The following is a 9,525-nucleotide window of genomic DNA, read 5'->3' on the forward strand; positions in this document are numbered from 1 at the left end:
ACATTGTCCTTGCAGCCTCAATAAGAGATCTGTTTTTCCTTTCCACCACACCATTTTGTTGTGGGGTTCTTGCTGCTGAGAATTCATGCATGATCCCATTATCTTCACAAAATGATCCCATCAAAGAATTCTTGAACTCAGTTCCATTACCACTCCTAATTCTTCTTACTTTGAAATCATGATGATTGTTGACTTGCCTTATGTGATTAATGATGATTTCACTATCTTCATCTTTAGATTTTAGAAAATATGTTCAAGAGAACTTTGAGAAATCATCCACAATTACTAGGAAGTATCTTTTTCTTGAGATGGACAATATATTGACTGGTCCAAATAAATCCATGTGCAATAATTGCAAAGGTTCTTCAATTGTTGAATCAATCTTCTTTATGAATGATGCCTTGATTTTCTTTCCTTTCTGACATGCATCACACAGTCCATCCTTTGAGAATTCCACTTGAGGAATATCTCTTACCAAATCTTTCATGACTAGCTCTGATTCCTAGTAAAGATACAATTAATTAAGGGGGGTTGGATACAATTGTATAAATATTTCGAACAAGTATAAAAATATAACAGTTCTTTATATTTCTGATAAAAACTGTAAAAAACTCTCTCAAGAAATACTGATATTCTTGAGAGCTGCTAGGTCGTACAATGCTCGAGTTAATCACTATGTGATGACCTAAACTGTATTTATATAATACACAGCTGCTAAAAATCAGTCTATGATATGCATTATCAATTACTAACAGAAAATGATATATATCTCTAACTGAATATACAAAGTCCTATCACTTAGAACAGATATATATTCATCCCTCAAAATAAGGAACAGACTTAATCTTCACAACTGCCTGTCTTCAATTACTGATGTTCTATAGATACTGATGTGCCTCAAATCCTGATGGCACATCAAATCCTGATGACATCCAAAACAGCCAGATCCTGAGCTTCTCCTTATCATTGAGAATCAGCACGTAACAATCTCCCCCAATTTATGCTTAATGTAATGAATCATAAATTCCATTCTCAATGATGCCAAAACCAATTTACAAAATGTACAAGGAATAAGGTTTAATTTAGCATCCTAAGATAACTGGAAGGTGTTTCTAGAAATTTGTTTAACCTTTCTTCCACCTTGTCTTGAAGGACTTTGACAAGCTTTTTCTTCAACTCTTTTTTCTCTTCAGTATCTTCCCCAAGCTGATAAATGGTTGATCTTAATTTAGAAATCGAACTCTTAGTTATTTCAAGATCACTCATTAACATAAAGCTTAAACTGGCATCAGTACTTTGAACTGATGGTTCTTGTGGGGCCGGAGGAATATGAGCTGCTTCATCAATCATTGGTGAAGGTTCTTGTGTATTCTCCTCAAACATAAGATCATTAATAACTACATCCACTTTTGACAATACATCATAATGAGCCTTCTTTTCTTGTAATAGTTGTTCAGAATCAGCCAGAAGATCACCTTGAGCAAAATCAACAATTATTTGTGCAGCCTCTGTGTCTGCATCTTCCGTTTGAGAAGATGGTTCTTTTGTGACTAGATGTTTCTCAGTTTCTAAGTCCCTTTGAGACTTAGGTTCTTATGGACTGACATCCATAGCAGAGAACTGAGTCTTTTTCTTCTTTCTGATGTATCTAACCACATCTTCAGCTTTTCTTTTCTACATACTCTTGGCAGTGTTCTTGGACTTAGCAGTGTCTTTGTTTACTGGAACCTTTTTGATCAGAGCACTAGCACCAGTAGTTGGCTCCTTAGTTCCAGTTGTGTCAATAGAGTCATCAGGAATTGCTACTGTGGATTTCTTTGTCTTCATTCTAGGCCTAACGGGCATCTGATCATCAGAGTTAGAATCATCTTGCATGATCAGCCTTCTTTTTCGAACCGGAAAGCACTCTTCTTTCTTCTCACTCACACTCAGTGAGGCCTATTGAGCTCTTTGTTTAGATTGAACAAATTTCTTAACCAGCCTTTTCTTTGGTACAAATGATGTCTGTTGGGAGACATCAGAGCAGGCTAATTTAGGAGTTGGATTGGAGTTCTGTTTGGTAGAAGAAATGCTTGGGGTTAGAAACAAGATGGGTAGTGTCTTGTTCCACAACATCAGGAAATGTAACAGAGGTGCCAGCATCAGGATTTGGAGGCACTTGTGAAGGAGTAGGACTATTTCTCAATAGAAATTGCTTGACCTCCTGAGGTAGGAAAGGAAGTCCTGAAAACTTATTCTTTTCATCTCTTTTGATATGATCTGTAATAGCATTCTCAAAAATTTGAAATACAGGAAGCAATTCATCATTAACAAATTCAACATTAGGGCATAGAAAATTAAAAATCAGTTGAAGAAATCTGGTATACCCTATTACACCTGATGCATCTGTTCTCCTAGCAATTATGAATTGAAGAATTATGTTACCATAGTCAAAATTACCAGAGTGGAGAAGAGAATACCCATTTTTTAGAGAAGTTGAGGGAAGAGCATTAAAATTTATTATCTTATTCAAGAAACATCTGCTGATACAATCAAAGAAGAAGTTCCACTCTCTCTTTAACTTTGTTCTTGTCAATTTCTCAATTGTTGTGATGTCACCTTTGTAGTTCAGAGTCCTGAGCATATCAAACAACTGCTCAGTTGTATAATTATCAGAACCACCATCACAGGCAGGCAATATTGATGCTTGAACAAGAACATCAGCATCAACCTCATACCTGTGTCCCTTAAATTCAAAAGAGAAACCAATATTTGTGACATTAACTGGAGTTGTATCCCATCCCTGCATTCCAACCATGTATGATACCTTAGTAGGATTTGTGAGAGCATATCCAATTGGACATTGAAGTAAGAAATCCTGTATATCATGAAAAGATTGAGGAAACTGCTAATGTGTGAGTGGACCCAAGTAGTTATTGGTTCCAAAATTGTTACCATGAATAATAGTGGTTTGACTGAAGGGGTGAAAGCTTAGAAGATGACATGATGTCTGTAGGTGTTGAGAAAAGATGTTCGTTGGATGTGAATAGTGAGGCTATGTGTATGATAATATGTGTCACAGAGGTTCTTGTGCAAAAAGAAGTTTGTAAAGCTTCATTTTATGTCACACACTTGGAGAAGGAAGCTTGGTGAATTAGACTTCTAATAGAGGATAATTACTAAAAAATTGGAGTGGAAAGTGGAGTTATGTGCGGAATCAGCAACAAAGAATGCACTGCTCTCGTATTAAATCGTTGTATGACTTTGTTCAACAGTTTATCCACTTTTAAACAATAATTAAGAAGACAATCACTTTTTCGGCATTATACAATTCAGAAATCATTTTTCAATAATATTTTAAATTAAAATAAGCTGACCTATCATAAGTATTTGGTACCTCTTATCTGTCAGGATTTGACATCGCAGGATTTGTCGATTCAAATTCATCATTGTTTGTCAAAACAACTCAAGCTTATCGGAAAACCATAATTTTAATCTCAAGGATCATCAAAAGATAGACGTTGTAACACCCCCAAATCCGGGGTCGGGGATCCGGGTTGTCACGAGTTCTATTTCCCTTAATAACATCCAATCTTAATAATTACTCAGCTACTCTGTACTGTGACCCCACAATAAACACACACACCACACGTTATAGTCTCAGAGATGAACATCCAAAAAAAAAAATCACAAGTCCTTATATTCCACAATTATCTGCCAATACACCTTAAAAGGTTTTCTGAATAAATTTACATTTCTTTGCCATTATTACAATTCATAAATATACATAAATCTGGTACATCAGAAGTTGAAAGCCTAGCCTATTGGTAGTTCCTACCTCAGCTACGGCGGCATCAGTGCTTCTAGAAAACTGCGAAACGTCTCCTAACCTCTTGCGAATCGGGAGCTTGGTCCGGTTCATCTTGTCTATCTGATGTTGTGTGATGAAAGAAGAAAGCAAGGGTGAGCAGCAAGCCCACCAAAATAATATGTATAATAATTTACAATATATGAGCTTTCTCATAGTACTCATGAAAGTCTTGGTCAAAAGAAATGAACCAAGTTTGATATCTTAATGCGATGAAGTCGCAAAATATTCAGTATATATATACATATATACTTTTCAAAATCTTGGAAGTCCTCTTCCATGCATAATATACACAGAGTTCCGGTGTATAACTGTATAAAAATATCGTTGCAAGGTGATCTCATATATCTAACCTTGTCTCAACATTTTTCCAGAAAATCTTTGTCATGCATAAGATAATCATTTACTAGATATAAGTTTAAAAGATGAAGTTACAAGATACTCCAATATACTTATATCTTTTCCAAATACTACTTGAACTACCACCGTTCAAGTTATAATTAGTTTCAAAAGTTCATCACGTAGATGAGACTACAAGTTAAGACTTGAATAGATTCAATCTTTGAAATATTATTGAATGAAATAAAGTTACGAGATACTTTATTTAGTCCCGATATATATATATCCACATATATATCTCTTAAACATTTCCTGGAACCTCTGTTATGTAAAGTATAAACAGAGTTTGAAACATCCAATGAATTTTGGAAAGGAAAAGAATTTTGGCATAAACCAGATATCTTGCTGATCAGGCAAAGATACCAATAAGTAACCTTTTCTACTGTAGATGGATGAATTCCTCACCGGTCATCACCCTGGCCGTATTAGGACCTCGCGCTAGACCGTTACCCGGCCACTCACGCGTTGATGGACTGCCACCCAGCCACTTACACTTTTATAGACCGTACCCCGGCCTGTCGCTTATGCCGACTCAATCAGATGGACTTACTTCCCGAACATTGGGCAAGTAATCAAATTGTTTACCAAAACTGCAACCTCGTTGCGAATATAAAATACACCACAGAGCCGGATTCCCCAGGTTTTGAGCGAGTATCTAAATCCCCTTAAAAAGGAAGATCTTAAATATAAAAATGAGTTTTGGGATCCGCTCTAACTTTTAAAAATCATTTTGAAGACTCGAAAACACTTTAAAGAGTGTTTGGAGTAAAGCTGATTTAATGAAGTAAATCAGTCCCGATATATTAGAAAATATCTGAATATTATTATTTAAATAATATTCCCATAAAGAATAATCTTTATAAAAATAATTGAAGTAGAAGTTTTAAAACTTATACTTGAAACGAGTATTAAATAACCAAAGATACACTTATATGAAAGTATTATCTTTATTTGAATAATCGAAAATAAGTTTGATTATTAACATCTTATTCTTTAATAAAATAAAGAATATATTACAGTAATAAACGGAGTCATAATACCTCGAATGAATATTATAAATAATATTCATTAAATAATATAAAGGAGTCATACATCCTCAAATGAATATCCAAGTAATATTCAATAAATAATATAAAGGAGTCATAAGTCCTCGAATGAATATTCAAGATAATATTCAATAATAAAATAAAGTTATCGAATAAACCTTATTCGATTAATAGTTTTGAAAACTATAACCATATATATATATATATAAATATATATATATATATAAAATCTACTCGGGATCCTCGACTCCCGGTTTTAGAAAATGTTTTCACCTTTGGGTCCCTATACTAAGGGTATATGCAAATTATTGCTATTCTCTAGCATAGGTATTATCAACTGAATCAACAGATATAGATGACAAGGATATGAAACAAGCATGCATATATACCATATCACATGCTACAATATATCGCAAGAATTTGCTAATAACCAACATGCATCTATCGCAAGATAATGCAAATACATATATATACATCACAACAACAGTATAACAGGTAGAAAAACTTGCCTGAGCGACTTGGGGTGATAAAAGGCTCGGGACGAGTCTGGTAACCTATAAACAACAAGTAAGTTGGAATTAAACCAAAGTCACTTGTAAATCTATACTTTAACTAACTTAGATTCTAACGCTTGTTTTGCGCTTACTGATTTGCTTAAGTCACCCGGGTACCCTCGGCTCCACCATTTTTAATAATTTAACCTTTACGAGTTTTAAGGCGATTCCTTCGCGAGTGTCTTACCAACTGCCTAACACACTTACCATAAATGTTTCATGCATTAATTAACCCTTTTTGGTCTTTAACCTATGTTTCAAAGTAAGGTGAGGGGAAAAGTTTCGTTCGCGAAACGCCATTACTTGAAACGGTCGTTTCTCCTTAACCGTGCATCGGAATCGAACGAACTATATATCAAAACGAAGCTCATAACATGAGCTATCTAAACATGTCAGTGGTCATAATCTAGCAGGGGGTTCTCGGGTCCTAATGTTATGCACAAAAACAGTCTAAAGAAAATCGGACGTTACGACGGCTATGTTTACGCGATTTCCAATATTTTAAACCATTCAAAACCATCCCAAATCAACCTCCAATCCAACATACAACCAACATCCATCCTTATCACATCATAACAACCTCAACCTATTCAATTTTAACATTCATACTTATGCCTAAGCTTAACTTTAACCATACTTAAGTTCTTTTAATCAAAACCACAACATTTACCATTCCATTTCACTACCATTTCAATTCCCAAACTCTAATCACAACAACAAGCTACAATATCATTCTACTAATCAAAATCATCTTATAATACATAGGAATCTAGGGTTTGGAGATGGTATACCTTCCTTGAAGTGGTGGGAGGAGCTAGGAAGCCTTAAGAAGCTTTGAGAAGTCTTAGGAATGCTTGGATCTTCAAGGAAAACAAGAAAAACTTCAAGTTAAAAACTTGAAAACACTATTCATAGCCTTCTTCTTTGATTAAATGGAGAAGATGGAGAAGGAATTGATGGCTTAAACTCATGATATAGCCCTAACTAAGCATGAAGATGATTAGGGAATTTACTCACCAATTTAGGAAGCTTGGATCTTTGAATTTTTGAAATTTCTTGCCTAATGAATAGTAAAAAGCCGAGAGCTTCAAGAACAAGCCTTGGTTTCTTTTTGAATTTGATCAAGAAAGAATTTGCTTGGCTTGGTTGATTTGTTTTTGTGTTTGATTTAGTCAATTACCTTCTTGCCCTTGAATTTGTGTGGTTACAAAGCCACCACACCTCCTTCCTTCCCATGTCATGCTTGTGTCATCCTCATGATGTCATCCTCCCCTCCTTGTCCCCTTCTCATTGGTTGGGTGACATCATCCTCTCTAATCCCTTTGATTAACTTCCTAATTGTTTGCCTAATGACCGCTGATCTGCTATACGGTTCGCTTAACTTTCGTCCTCGTTTATCGTTTGAAGGATCATACCCGGGATCTTATTACTTAGGTTCCCTTAACCTTTCTCAATACATTATATTCCTTTTTATGATCCTCTATTATAATCCTTTTTATCCTGTTACCTTATACTCAATTCTCTCCGTATCTATGGGATTTCCGGGAAAATCAAAGTGTTCGGATTTGGATTCTGACGATCTTTACATACACTTATATCCCATATAAAGTACTAATAAAATCTCAGAATATCCATATCAGGACCCCTACATAGTGTGGCATGAAAAGTTTTCTCATTCAGCAAAAACACTATTCATAAGGGTTTCAAAATTTCTCAAAAATTTGGGGTTATTACAGTCTCCCCTCCTTAAAATGATTCCGTCCCGGAATCAGATAGAAATGAATAGGGATACCTTCTTAATATTGCACTTTCTAACTCTCAAGTCAATTTTCCCACATTGTGGTTCTACCATCAAACTCTTACTAGTTTGATAACCCTTCTTCTAAGCACTCGTTCCTTCTTAATCTATACCCTTCCTGGTTGCTCCATATAGGTTACGTCTGGTTGCATGTCTATGCGCTCATATGCCCCTATTTGTCTAGCATCCGAATTACACTTTCTTAACATTGATACGTGAAACACGCTATGACTTGCTACATGTTCTGGGGTAAGGCTAGCTCATATGCTAACTTCCCAATACTCCTTAATATATCCAAGGGTCCAACAATTGGTGGACTTAGCTTTCCTTTCTTTCCGAATCTCATTAATCCTTTCCAAGGGATACCTATAACATTACTAGGTCCCCTATTTCGTACTCTTTATCCTTTCGTGTCAAATAAACATACTTATCATGTCCATCTTGGGCTACTACCAGCCGTCCTCTGATTAGATCTATCATATCCTTGGTCCTTTAGACCACTGCTGGTCCGAGCATCTTGCGCTCTACAACTTCATCCTAACATAAGAGAGATCGATGTTGTCTTCCCTCAAGGATCTCATAAGGCGATATCTCAATACTGACATATGATCTATTGTCGTAAGAAAACTCAATCCGTGTTAAGTGATCATTCCAATTTCTTTCAAGTCTATTGCACAGACTCTCATTATAGCTTTTAGCATTAGAGCTTTTGCTTCTCAATACCCATTCTTTTCCAGTTCGTAATCGCTACTACCTTCCGTTCCTAATATTATACTGGTTATACTTTTGCTCGTTAGCGTTCTATAACCTTTTAATAACCACGTCAACCTTAGTATCACGAATGTGTTCCCATTCCGCATACTACCACCACTTTATTACTCCTTTTTTCAGTTGTTTCTATTTTCCAAAATTTGATCAATCAAATAGAAGTAAAGGAATTTGTTGAGAGATCACTATGATCATGAACACTTGTTATATCGCTTAGTTAGTACAGAAAGTGGCCAGCCTTTAGTACTTGACAAGCAATTAAACAATAGCTGGTATCCTACTCGGCTTCTATCACACAGATAGATAGTCATTCGGTAATACCTCCCCTTCTGGAAGGGTTGTTCTTCTCAGCTTACATGAAATGAAAAGAAGAGAAAAGAACAAACTGAAGAGAATTGTATATTCATAAAAAAAATTTATTGCCATAAAATATCTGGCTTGGAATCTACCTCTGAACTATAGAGGTTTGTCATAGAAGAACAAAACATATATGTATTTATATCAACATCAAGTATTATAGCATCGCATTTCACGTGCCTAAATATTTTCGCTATCCCGTCCATCATTCTATGGACCCATGCTCTTCCTCGAGCTTATACACAATCACCTTTGAAACTCCCTCGACATCGAAAATCGAATCTGGGATCTCATTCTATATATCACCGTTACTAGGATTCTATGCTCGCACCGCAACCTTCCTCGTATAATAATACGACTCTCTATTGATAAGAAAGAATAATTATTCACTAGGTAGATACTCTACTTAATTAGTCTATCAATGATAACTTATACACTACCACGACCCGATTAGTGGTACTCAATCTCAACACCCATTCCAATACAACTCTCCTGGTTGTAATCAGCTCACTACTCGCAGAATCATTGCTGCCTTACTATGGTCCACCACTGACCTACTGTCATCATTCACTTTTCCATAAAATCTTAATATCTAACCATACAGAGTCTATACATGTCATATCAAATCATTCTAAGGAGGTAACATAATCACCATTCCTGATTCATGAAGAACACTCCTGATCCTGACATACATACATGACATGAAGCAGATAAAATTGCAGAAGAGTTTCAATCAAAGCAACGATAGCAGGTTAA

Source organism: Apium graveolens, chromosome 3 (assembly GCF_009905375.1).
Source record: "Apium graveolens cultivar Ventura chromosome 3, ASM990537v1, whole genome shotgun sequence".
Taxonomy (NCBI): domain Eukaryota; kingdom Viridiplantae; phylum Streptophyta; class Magnoliopsida; order Apiales; family Apiaceae; genus Apium; species Apium graveolens.